Here is an 11,388-nt window from a genome sequence, read left to right on the forward strand (position 1 = left end):
AGCCTCGCTATTTCCGCGAGTTTTCCCGACCGAGAGAGCGTCCCGCTCCGGCCAGAAATGTCGGCGGCATCGCCACGCGCTAATCCTGTCATCGACATCGGCCCGCGGAACTTTACGATGACTTCCGCCGTAGGATATATCGATAGACATATCGGGACGAAATTACGCTTGGGGATCCTCTGGCGTTGGCGTTTCGAGGTCACCGGGCACCCCCGCCAGGATCTCTGGCGCGCGGATACACCGAAAAGCCCCTGACTGGTCGACTCTACGCGGAGGCGCTTATCGATTTTCAAAGCGGCATTGCCCCCGCGAACGCCGCTCGCCAGCAGGTCGTCGTCGTCGTCGCCGTCGCCGTCGCCGTCGTCGCCCTCCTCGTCGTATAGGCGCCAGACAGAGAAACGAAATGAGTGAGAGAAAGAAAGAGAGAGAGAGAGAGAGAGAGAAAGAGCTTTCGGGCGATTCGGTTCGACTGGCCGATGCCGATGCGGCTCGTACAGATCCACCCTCGCGGCTGCACCTGATTGCCCATTGCATATGCATGCCTGTTTGGATATTGGATTTGCCGCGAGACTTATGTTCGAGCTTTACTCTCGCCTATGTCGGCACAACGTTACACAGCGGTCGGCGTCGGCGGCGGTGACGGCGATTATGGGTTATCGATATTGCAAACTTAGCGCACGAGAGTCGGGATATGGCTCATGGATATGCAAAAATGTAAAAAAGCGTTTCCCTCCCAGACAAAGTGGGCGGGAGAGAGTGTTTGGCCGGCGATCGTGTCATCCTGGCGTGAGCAAACTAGTTTGCCTCTTTCGGGAACACGCCAAGAGGCGCCGCCGGGTACGAAAGCCTATGGCCATTCGACAAATTCGAGAGCGGTGTTTTTGATCGACGTCCGATAGTCTAACGACGAGGGGGTTGTGTAAAAAGAGGATCTGTATGTGTGGAAAAGATGTAGAGAGGAAAATTTATGGAATCACCACGAAGCGCAAACGCAAATATTAGAACAGAGGGAATTATGGGAATATTAAAATGCGTAAATATTTGCTTATTCGTTAAGGGAATTGTCCGTCTCTTCCGTCAAATCGAATGATTATCGAATGAGAAAACTTTTTGATCGATTGAAGAAATGCGACCGTTTGAAAAATATGGGAGTTTACGTCCATTAAGATTCTTGGGTATTTATTATAGCTGCTCCTCCCCGTCCGACTAACGCGGACGTGTTCTACTTACACGAGATAACGGCTCATCGTTGCGAAAATATATTGAAGCAATTAGTCGTGTCACATGACATTATGTTCTGTCAAAACTTTGGGGAGGTTTAGAAGCGTTATTAACGTCTACAACGTTTCTATATCATATATTTCACGAACGTTCTAAAATGTTGCTATATAATTTACTCAAGCTGAAAATACGAGGTTAAATCACTGATTACGTTGCAAATTTTGGAAGTTAAATTAGGCAATTCAAGCATTCTACTTTCCTATAGAAAGGCCAGTAAATATCTCGGAGGGCTCTCTACTCTTTAAATGATCGTTTGAGCGCGTAATTGCTGTAATTGGGTGCTACAGGCACAGCGCGGTTTATAAATAGTAATTCGTGTATTATTATTAGCTTGAACTGTAAGGATCTAATTATTATTAGTTTCGGATATCACATACTTATTAATAGTTATCTGGCATAAATATCTCGCAGATGAATAAAATAGGAAATAATTGAAGAAAGTGGATGATTTCAAAAAATTAAATTATCTCGTATTTTTGAATATTAATCATATAAATTATTTTCTCCGATATGAATTTTTTAAACCGCGTCAAATTTATTTTTGTTCATATTCAACTACTAAAAAAATTGTTTTCCTCGATTTGCAGTTTACCGAAATATGCACAGAAATGTCAATATGACTGAAATAGTAGATTGATGAAAATATGTAATGTTTCTAGTGTATTTTCGACTTTTCTATTTTATAACAGTACATAGACTTTCTTTTAAATTATACACTAGTCTCATCAAATTGTAGCAAAAGTAAACAAGCATTTTGCAGCCTGAAATAAAAAAATATATATATATATGTGTGTATATATTGTAGAAGGATATACTCAATGTACTGAAAACATTTTCTTTTTTGTGCTTTTAAATCAGGAAATAATATATAGCTCTATTCTTGTTCTACATTTAGAGAGTCGGACGTTAATCGAAGTCACGGGTAATGTCCGGAAAATTACCTAGGCATCCGAAATGTCATACTAGCGTGTAGACACTATTAGTGTCAAATATTCAGGAAGTCATAGAGCAATTACGTAAATTAATAAATAATCATTTATTATAAGTTTACTATAAATAGAATTTTTTAGAATTCGATATAAAATATTGCGATACTTGTTGTAAGATATTAAAAAATTCTAACAAATGATAACTCTCTTTGAAATGTTTCCGAGTTAATTTTATCTTATAATCATTAAAACATTAACATCTTTTAAAATACAGTAATATTCATATCAATAAGTATTTCATAAAAATTTGTTTTTTATAAAAAAAGGATGTTTGTTCTATATATTCGTGCTTTCTTTTTTAGAATCGTGGAAAAATTGCATACATTGATTTTTACTTTATTTTTATGTCGTTTATGAAGCATTATATGTGTGTGTGTTTCCTTCTTTGAATTTCAAATTACCACACAAAGAATGTCTCACCGAGAATCCTCGATCATGATACACCCGAGTATGCGATAACAAGTAGTAGCTGCAATAAAAAAAGGGTCATTCGAAGTTACTTCTTCGCGAATAGTAACGATAAAACATTCTTTTCAGAAGTCGAATACAGAAACGTCGTCGGTCGCAAAAATCCAATAAGAACGGTGCTCGTAAAGCGATGCGGAGGCAAAGAAAGGATTACCATACCGACGAGAATAATGCACATAATGTCCCAATAGAGAATTGAATGTAGAAAAAGTATGACTTTCTCGGCTATGATTATAAATAAGATCGCAAGAATTATTAGATATCCAACGATTTTCACTATCGTAATACCCGGTACATATCAATGATTCAATATTTAAAATAATTTACACGTTGTTTTTGATATTTTATAAATAATTCATGTAGTATTTTAATAAAATAATTCTGCTTTGGTTAAATATTTTGAGTCAGTCTATTTTATTTTGAAAAATTTTATAAAAAAAATTATTTCTCATTTAAACTATTCTACGTCTAAAAGACAGTCTGGCCTATATGATACGTTGTATACAAGTGCATTATCGCGTCGCGCAATGCTCCTTTATGATCTTCTCCTCCCCAGTAGTTACGGACTCGCTTGAACAGACAAAACACGCGAGTGCACATTTATGGACTCGATGCGCGGAGGCGAGCCTAACTTGACAAAGAGTGTCGGCGTCAGGAGTAAAATGCAGAGCGATATAATAGTGCGCCAGACAAATGTCGATGTGCGAGCAACAAGTGCCGTGAGGGCCGTCTACTTCTGACAATGAGCAGGAAATCTGGCCGGCACTCTACAGATACGTGAGCAAGTAGGGGTGTAGGGCGCGCGCCGGTCACAAAGAGGCGTTGCAGTCACAATTAGCGATCACGCAAATTCATTCAGTGACAGCTCTTTATGTGAAGTCACCGACACCGATATATCGCTCAGCGAAGTCGAGACGCGAGCGCGTTTTGTTGTAAGAAAATGTATCGGTACTTGGTAGAATGAATTGAATCAGTCTTTTTTAAAAGAGCTCTGTCTCTATATAAGTGCTATATAATATACTTTACGGAAGAGATGAAAAAGCAATGAAGTGAGAAAATAATATTGTTATAAAAAAGATAAAAAAAAACGTATTAGCTACGTTTGAAAGACAATACACTACACTGTCAATGGTGATTTTTTTTAACAGAATACACTTCTCTATCGGATTTGAAAAAGCGAGAACGGCAATTTTTTGAATTTGCTTTCTTGAATTTTAAGTTTCGTAAAAAATGTAGTCCAATTGTTTTCAGATTTGCAACTATCTTTTATTGCAGTTGAAAGAATTTATTTGGAAAGGAAATATATATTTAGATATTTCAAAACTTTTTAAGAATGTCGTTCATTTCGATTGACGCTAATCCGCGATCATAGCAATCGATTTTTATTTATAGATACGGAACGAATAATGAACGCAAACACGTGAAATAACGTGTGAATTGTTTAATATATGTGTGTAAAAATCAAGTACGCGTAGCTTGTCGTGCGCGAAGAGAGCCGTGTTATAAGCATAATAATCGGTAATTGATAATTGAGGAAATACGTGGCGGATAAGGTGAGAGAATAATGGCAAGGTGGCATTTCGCGGGGCACTAGGGTAGTAAATGATATATTAATCCTACAAATGTATACCCTTATCTGCCTCCTCGATCCCATTTTTACAGTTTACACGCGATGCAGGCATTAAAAAAGAATTCGATATGTATCGCCATACCATTATTATGCCGCTCGATCTATCGCGTAGCTCGTAACTCGTTTTATATTCGTGACAGGTGTAATTTAGAAATCGAACGGGTATTTAGTGCGGACCTCGGGTGTAAGATATTGTCTGAAGATCGTAAAAGAAAATATTAAAGGGGCGAGGTTTTGCTCGAGTTCATATATTATTTATGTAAAGATAGAAAAGGACAAACGAGAGAGAAGGTTTATAAACAATACGGTTACAATTTTTACAAGACGATCGTAAACGCAGAATAAATTCAATTTTTTGAATAGTAAATTAAATAGGTTACCATTGAACGATAATGATAAATTTAATAAAAGCTAATTATTAATTTGCTTCTGTCAGCAAATACATTATCGCATTTATAAAATGTATACTTATGTTATTATTCAAGTCTTACGCCGACGTATCACGATAAGCATATCGGTATACTGTGGAAAGTAGTGTACCATAAGTTTAGCAAATTGTTACATAGAAACAAGGGATAATTATTTAATCATTAACATACTTCTGCATATTAATTGATATTAATGTCATTATAAAATGTGTAATTATAGTATTATTCAAATCTGATGTCGACGTGTCATGACATATATATTAGTATAATAACATAGATGAAGTAGTTGCACCTGTGTTCCATGAATATGCTGAAAATCTTAATGGCACGTACGAACAACGATTGCCAAGTCACATTGATTAGCGCTTACCATGAATAATTAAATTCTCCTCAAGGGAGCTATCTCGGCTACGCAATCTGAATATGGATAAATTTCCTGGGATACTGAGCTATGATTATGAGAATATAATGTGTATGCGGTCAAATAACCTGTTTGATATAATAATATTAATGCGGACTTGCTGAAAATCTTAGAAATTTTTAATTCCGGATTTTATAAATTCTTTTATTATTTAACAAGCTATTATTAATTATATTATTTTACGATAAAAATCTCATGGAAGATGCTCTCTGAAATTTTGTAGAATCTTATCGTCGACGAGAGATCATTCGGCATCGCTTTTTTACTATCACGTGATTAGGCGGACATCTAATAGGAGCAGTTATGATTTGTCGAGAGTCTGGTGTCATTCCACTCCAATCTGGCTCCAAGATTGGCTCTGTCGTTTCGGGCTCGAAGGTTGAATGTCGGTGGAACATGGAGTCGATTCTGGTCTTCATAGTATCCTTGACTGTCTGCCCGATGTTATTCAATGCGTTTCCGATATCATTCAAAACAGAAGAACGCCTCGTTCGAAGGCTGCTGCCTTGTGTGGCACATATCAAGGAGACGAGCAGCAAAAGCACGCTCAGAAAACGGCGAAGAAAATAAAATCTCATATCTGTAGCTCTTTTTTTTCCTGGAAAGTGCGGAGAACAGCCACCTTAAATAAGTAAACACAATCGATACATTATCGTGAGCAATTTTCGATAAAGCGTTACGCTAAACTTTATAAATTTTTTACGTAAAGAACAATACTTTATTATCTATTTACGTCACTTAAGCTTTTCAATTTCCAAAAGCTCTCATTTATTGCTTTCTAATTTTATACAACAATCAAATTATCATCCCTGTTTGTCCCTTTGTTTATTCTCAAGTTTCTGTAATCGAGAGGAGTAGCGACACTGGGATATTCTATATCCTTATATAGCTTTAAACATCTTTGTATAACACCCTATCGAATAAGCTGAAACATAATGTTACACATTCATATATACACACACACATAGATATATACATATATATGTGTGTGTAACATGTAAGAATATTTTTGTATTTTATTTTATGTACAAATGTCAAAATATTTTTATGTAATGACATTTTTAAGAATTACTCAGCAATAAAATTATCATGATGTAATGTGCTAAACACGATGAAAGTTTGCGAATTTATAAAACATTATCCAGACTACTGATATTTGGGGATGTTTGTAAGTGGAACAGGAAATGCACCCGTGCACTTTTATCTGTTACGTTACGCGTTCGAAAGTAGTGCGCAATCGTGGATTGTAAGTTACGTGCTGCAAAAAACGATGAATGGGTTGTCAGAAATGAGTTGTTCGAATCACGCGGTGGAAGGTTCTTATCGCTCGGAATGAAGTAAAATATGAGCCTGTTCAGAAACATTTATGTGCACGTGCTCAATAATGCTTCCTCGCCCCTGTCTGCGTCTAGTCACGCGATTGCGCTCTTGTCTCGTCTCTCGGCGCGAATTCTGTATACGTAATATAATACACAATATGTATTCGGTATAGCAGAACGCGCATCGAATGCATCCTGTAACGTGAAATCAAATGTTATTATAGTATATCATCTGGTAAATGTACCGTCTGTTTTCTCACGACCAGATTTTGAGCCGCTTCTACAAATATTTCAGACGTTCGTAAAGTCGATATACAAAGAGTTGTATTGTTGCTTTTAAATATATCGTTTTCTTAATTAACTTATCATTTTTTTAGAATATATATTAAAATCAAAAATTTCGGATATTAATTTATTTAATCTGATATCAATATTTTTCATCGTGCTAAAAAAAGCACAGTAACATCCAATATCAAACGAAATAAATTGATAAATTCATCTATGAAGCATGCATGCATCAAATGACACGTAAAATTGAAATATTAATAAAAAAACTAGTTATCAAGTTTTTTTATGTTGTAAAAAGGAATGTAATAAAAATTAACATTATCGAATATTACTAAGTTGAATTTTATATTTATTTATTTGATCTAAAGATTGTGTAAAATATAACTAGTATTTTCCGAGATATTTTATATTTATTCATCTGCTTCCTTCCCGGAATCCAATATCGAGAACCGATCTGACGTTATGAGTGCTATCATGAAAAATATCTCGCTTTGCTGAGCAGTTTACTTTTTTAATCATGGTGTTACGGTAATTACAGTGTAGCAAGATATCGATTATGTGTATACAGTGTTTCAAAAGAAATCAATATCAGTATATTCTTAAATAAATTTGCGATTGGTCAAGCTTTAGCGTACTCTTAATTAAAAAGATATTTATAAAAATATCTAGTACTGGGGAAAAATTGTAAGAATCAAGCTTTGAAACTAAGAAAAACAAAATTTAAGTTTAATTTACAAAAAATTTGAATTACAATTTTACTGACTGAGGATTTATACATCCACACTTGATAATTAAAAAATTTATTAGATTGGCAATTTCTTTTTGCAAACGATAACAAGTAATCAAATTAAAAAAAAAAAAATGAATTGTCAACAAGAATATATTGTTATTCATATTTCTTTAAAATAAAATTCTTTAAAATAAATGAGAGGTAGTTTTTTAGTCAATTATACGAAAATGTTAGATAAATAAAAAAGAAAATTGAAAGGGAGGCGAGAAAAAGCGTATATGTCAAACGCGAGAAAGGATTCCTCACCTGGTTAACGTTTTTGCGCTCGATATGCCAACTATGTCTTATATTTCAGTACTAACTGGCTGTAAAAATCCGCTGTCGTAACCGGTCACAATGTAATAAACTTCTATAACGAACGTTATTCGCATGGGACGCAGCTGTGGCAGAGGCTTTCTCAGAGTGACAACGAAACATAAATGCGAGAGTTTTCTCGACCAAGTTCCGCGCTTCTCTTATCGATAACGATATATTTTTTAACGGGCGGATCAAAGGGGCGTTTGTTTTATCTAAGTGAACGCAAATCTGTGACGCGATAGACGCTGTCACGCTTTTGCTCTTTCGCGTTCTCATACACTGACTTTTATTATTGCCCTGGATTCTCCCCTACCGACTGATAAATCCTGCTATGTTTCCTTTGATCGTGGCAAACATATACGTATATATATGCAATATGATTTGAAGAGTCGAGGTGTGTTTCTTTATTCATATAGATTCTTTCATCAATCTGGAGTGGATTTTATTTTAATAGAGAAGCATCTAATAATAACTTTTGCATAAAAATAATAATATTACAACCCTATTTTTAATTCCAAGTCATTGTCAAATTTTGTTTATTATTATTTGTTTAAAATTAAATATTAGATAGTTGCGAAAAATCGTGAATCAATTTTAAAAAATTGTTTATAAATTGATTGAAAGCGAATGATAGATAGAAAAAATATAAATAAATTTCCTTCATATCAAATAAACTTTCGCATTTAAAAAGATTCGAATTATTTGATATATAATAATTAAAAAGTTTGCATACAGATTATTCGTTAAAGTGAATTGCTTAACAGATATGCGCGATGTACGTTTTTATTATTGGATATGCCGTTTTGCCAGCCGTAATCTGACGCGACTAGAGGTCTCATATGTATTACAAAATCCGCGCACACGTACAGTATTCACGTATTGAAAAGCAACTGAATTCGTGTAACTAACCGTGTTAATAATCGTATGTATGCAAGCTTGCAGGTACACGTATGTGTATCGAGTTTCCTATGCAGGTATAAGCTTTAAAGAGATATCTCGTCAAAATCTATAAAAATATTTTTCGTAAAAAAAATGTCTAAAATCTAAGAATTATTTATGATGAAATCGATGTCACTTGTACAAAGTAGTTCGTGTCGTGAATGACATGTGCACGTCTATTAAAAAAGAGTAAAACAAAGTGGCGTAGTTAATTACACGCCAAGTAACGAGCTTCAAATGTGAGTCAACGCGGAATGCAGGCGTTAATGGGAAAAGGCGCTGGCGAGTAAACGTTTACATCGATCGGCAAGGATTTAATACAACGGATATATTGATAAAATGTCACCCAGGGCTCAAATATCGTTCACGTTAAAGCGATAACAGCACATAAAATTTTTTATTGATCGAACGAAGAAGTGAATATTGCAGCGTGTCGCAAAGTTTCATGCTGCGAAAGAAGATCTAGTAAATAATTCGAGTTGAGTCCTCCGTAAAAAGTTCTCTCAAAACGTTTTTGCAACATCTATTTGCGATGTAAAATATTTTCGCTGCAGCTTATTTTCTCTCTAGATAAACCATGCGGAATTAATAACGAGTTATTTAGCTCTGCTGTTGTTTTGCGATTATTAACATAAAATTAATTAATCCTGTTTCGCGTGATGTTGATCGCAATACAAAAATAATTATACGTATAAATTCTAGATATATCATATTGTAAATACATCACAGGATTTCCATAATTAAAATTACAAACATAAAATCCTTATGCCTTTAACATTTCGATTCATTTGCCGCAAATTAAAATTTATAATTTCGCCATGGTGAATCTTGCTTGAAAACTGCGAGCATGCTAAGTAGAACCTGCTCTTTATGGTCGTCCAACCACAAGATAATTTCTTACGGCGCACTTGAGAGAGCGAAAAATTTAATTGCCCAAGTTTGCCGCTTGACAACTTTTGTATCTTGTACGTTTCAAGTATTGCATCAAAATGTTTCATCGCGCTTGAAACGGTTGTAGTTGCGAAAAGTTCCTCGCAACATTTTCTTCCACAGGCCAGTAGGGTACTTAAAATTCTCGCGTCATTATGGAAACTTTACTAATGTGTTTCTTATGTTTTATTTGTATTAATATCAAAAGTATTAATCTCTGTCTCATTTTTTTCATTTCTAAATCTGTAATATTTTTTACAGCGCGTACATTTTAAACAATGGGAGTATATCTGAATAACAAAGCCTTTTAACATAATCTTGATTTAAAATTTGCCTTTTTTACAACAGATAATTTTATCAATAATCTCCAGATCTACTCCTTAGAATAAACGATCTAATTTGTTTCTGAAAGTCTACGGTGATCGAGAGATTAGATTGGTATGATGGGCTTAATTACTTTAACCTTGATTTAATCGTTCTAGGTCCATCGTGTTTCATAATTATGTGCCTGGTAATAACCATAAATTATGGGACAACAAATCAGACTATTTAAGCATATAATTTACCAATATTTGCACGTATCGATCCATGCGCCTAAGGCCATTTACATCGTTCTCATGCACGCCGAAGCAACTTCCGAAAACGGAAATTGCATCCACCGAATGACAACGTGGAAAGTTTAATTCCTCGCTTGGTGCTTACATTAAGTCCTTAAATAATTTACATCCACGCGCGCTCGTAAGTCGTTAGTATAATTTATGCGCTTTTTACATTGTAACGAAGCAAATATGTCATTCATGTTGATCGTTTCTCAGAAATATAAAAACTGCGGTGGAAATATAAATTTATTGGCAATAAATGTTAGAGAGAATAAATGTTAGAGAACAAATGTTACTAGCTACTATTTTTAGCCTTTTTAACTTTAGTATTCTATTAATTTTTTGAATCATATTTTTTTTACATAATTAAAATATAATTGCTAAATTTCTGGTATATTTTTGTGGAATTTTATTTGATATGGGTATAAAATGCAATTTTTTTTTAAGAAGATTACACATTAATTTAACATTGTAAAATTATAATAGCGTCGCACGAAAGAATTGTGTCGAGTTGTACGGAAAAAATGTATCAAATAGCAATTATCGGAGAAAGGTTTTATTTCCATTAACAAAGTTTTATCATCGTTGACAATCGCGTTTACAATAAGAATGTTTTTAATGCATTCATGCATGACTCTTCACATTCCCTTCCACAACGGGAATATAGAAAGTGATTTATAAAAGGGAAGCTATAACGTGCATGATAAACTTGATTCTCTTCGGCAAAATCTGTGTGAAAAAATCGCGGGCAGTTAATCACACTCCAAAGTTAATTAGCACATGATTAATTAACCGTATGTCAAAGTATCAAATCGACCGATCTCTCGGGAGTTCGCTGACTTCAGTTCGAAACTTCCGGTTAATTAACCTTTCGCCGATGTAACAAGCAAATTACGGAAATTATCTTAACGCGCATGCTTATATGTAACTGTAAATACAGCTGCATTGTCGATTTTCTGCACCTTAGATGCATTTAAGATTGATATATAAGTCACCAGCTCGTGTTTTG

General features: G+C 34.8%; 1 pseudogene; it reads right to left on the minus strand.

Annotated features, from left to right (window-relative positions):
• Positions 1-4,639: 4,639 nt before the first annotated feature.
• On the minus strand, positions 4,640-8,000 carry LOC145968598 (uncharacterized; annotated as a pseudogene).
• Positions 8,001-11,388: the final 3,388 nt, after the last annotated feature.

The sequence above is a fragment of the Camponotus vicinus genome, unplaced genomic scaffold (genome assembly GCF_025532165.1).
Source record: "Camponotus vicinus isolate PSW18456_S1 unplaced genomic scaffold, iyCamVici1.0 SCAF_3, whole genome shotgun sequence".
NCBI classification, from domain to species: domain Eukaryota; kingdom Metazoa; phylum Arthropoda; class Insecta; order Hymenoptera; family Formicidae; genus Camponotus; species Camponotus vicinus.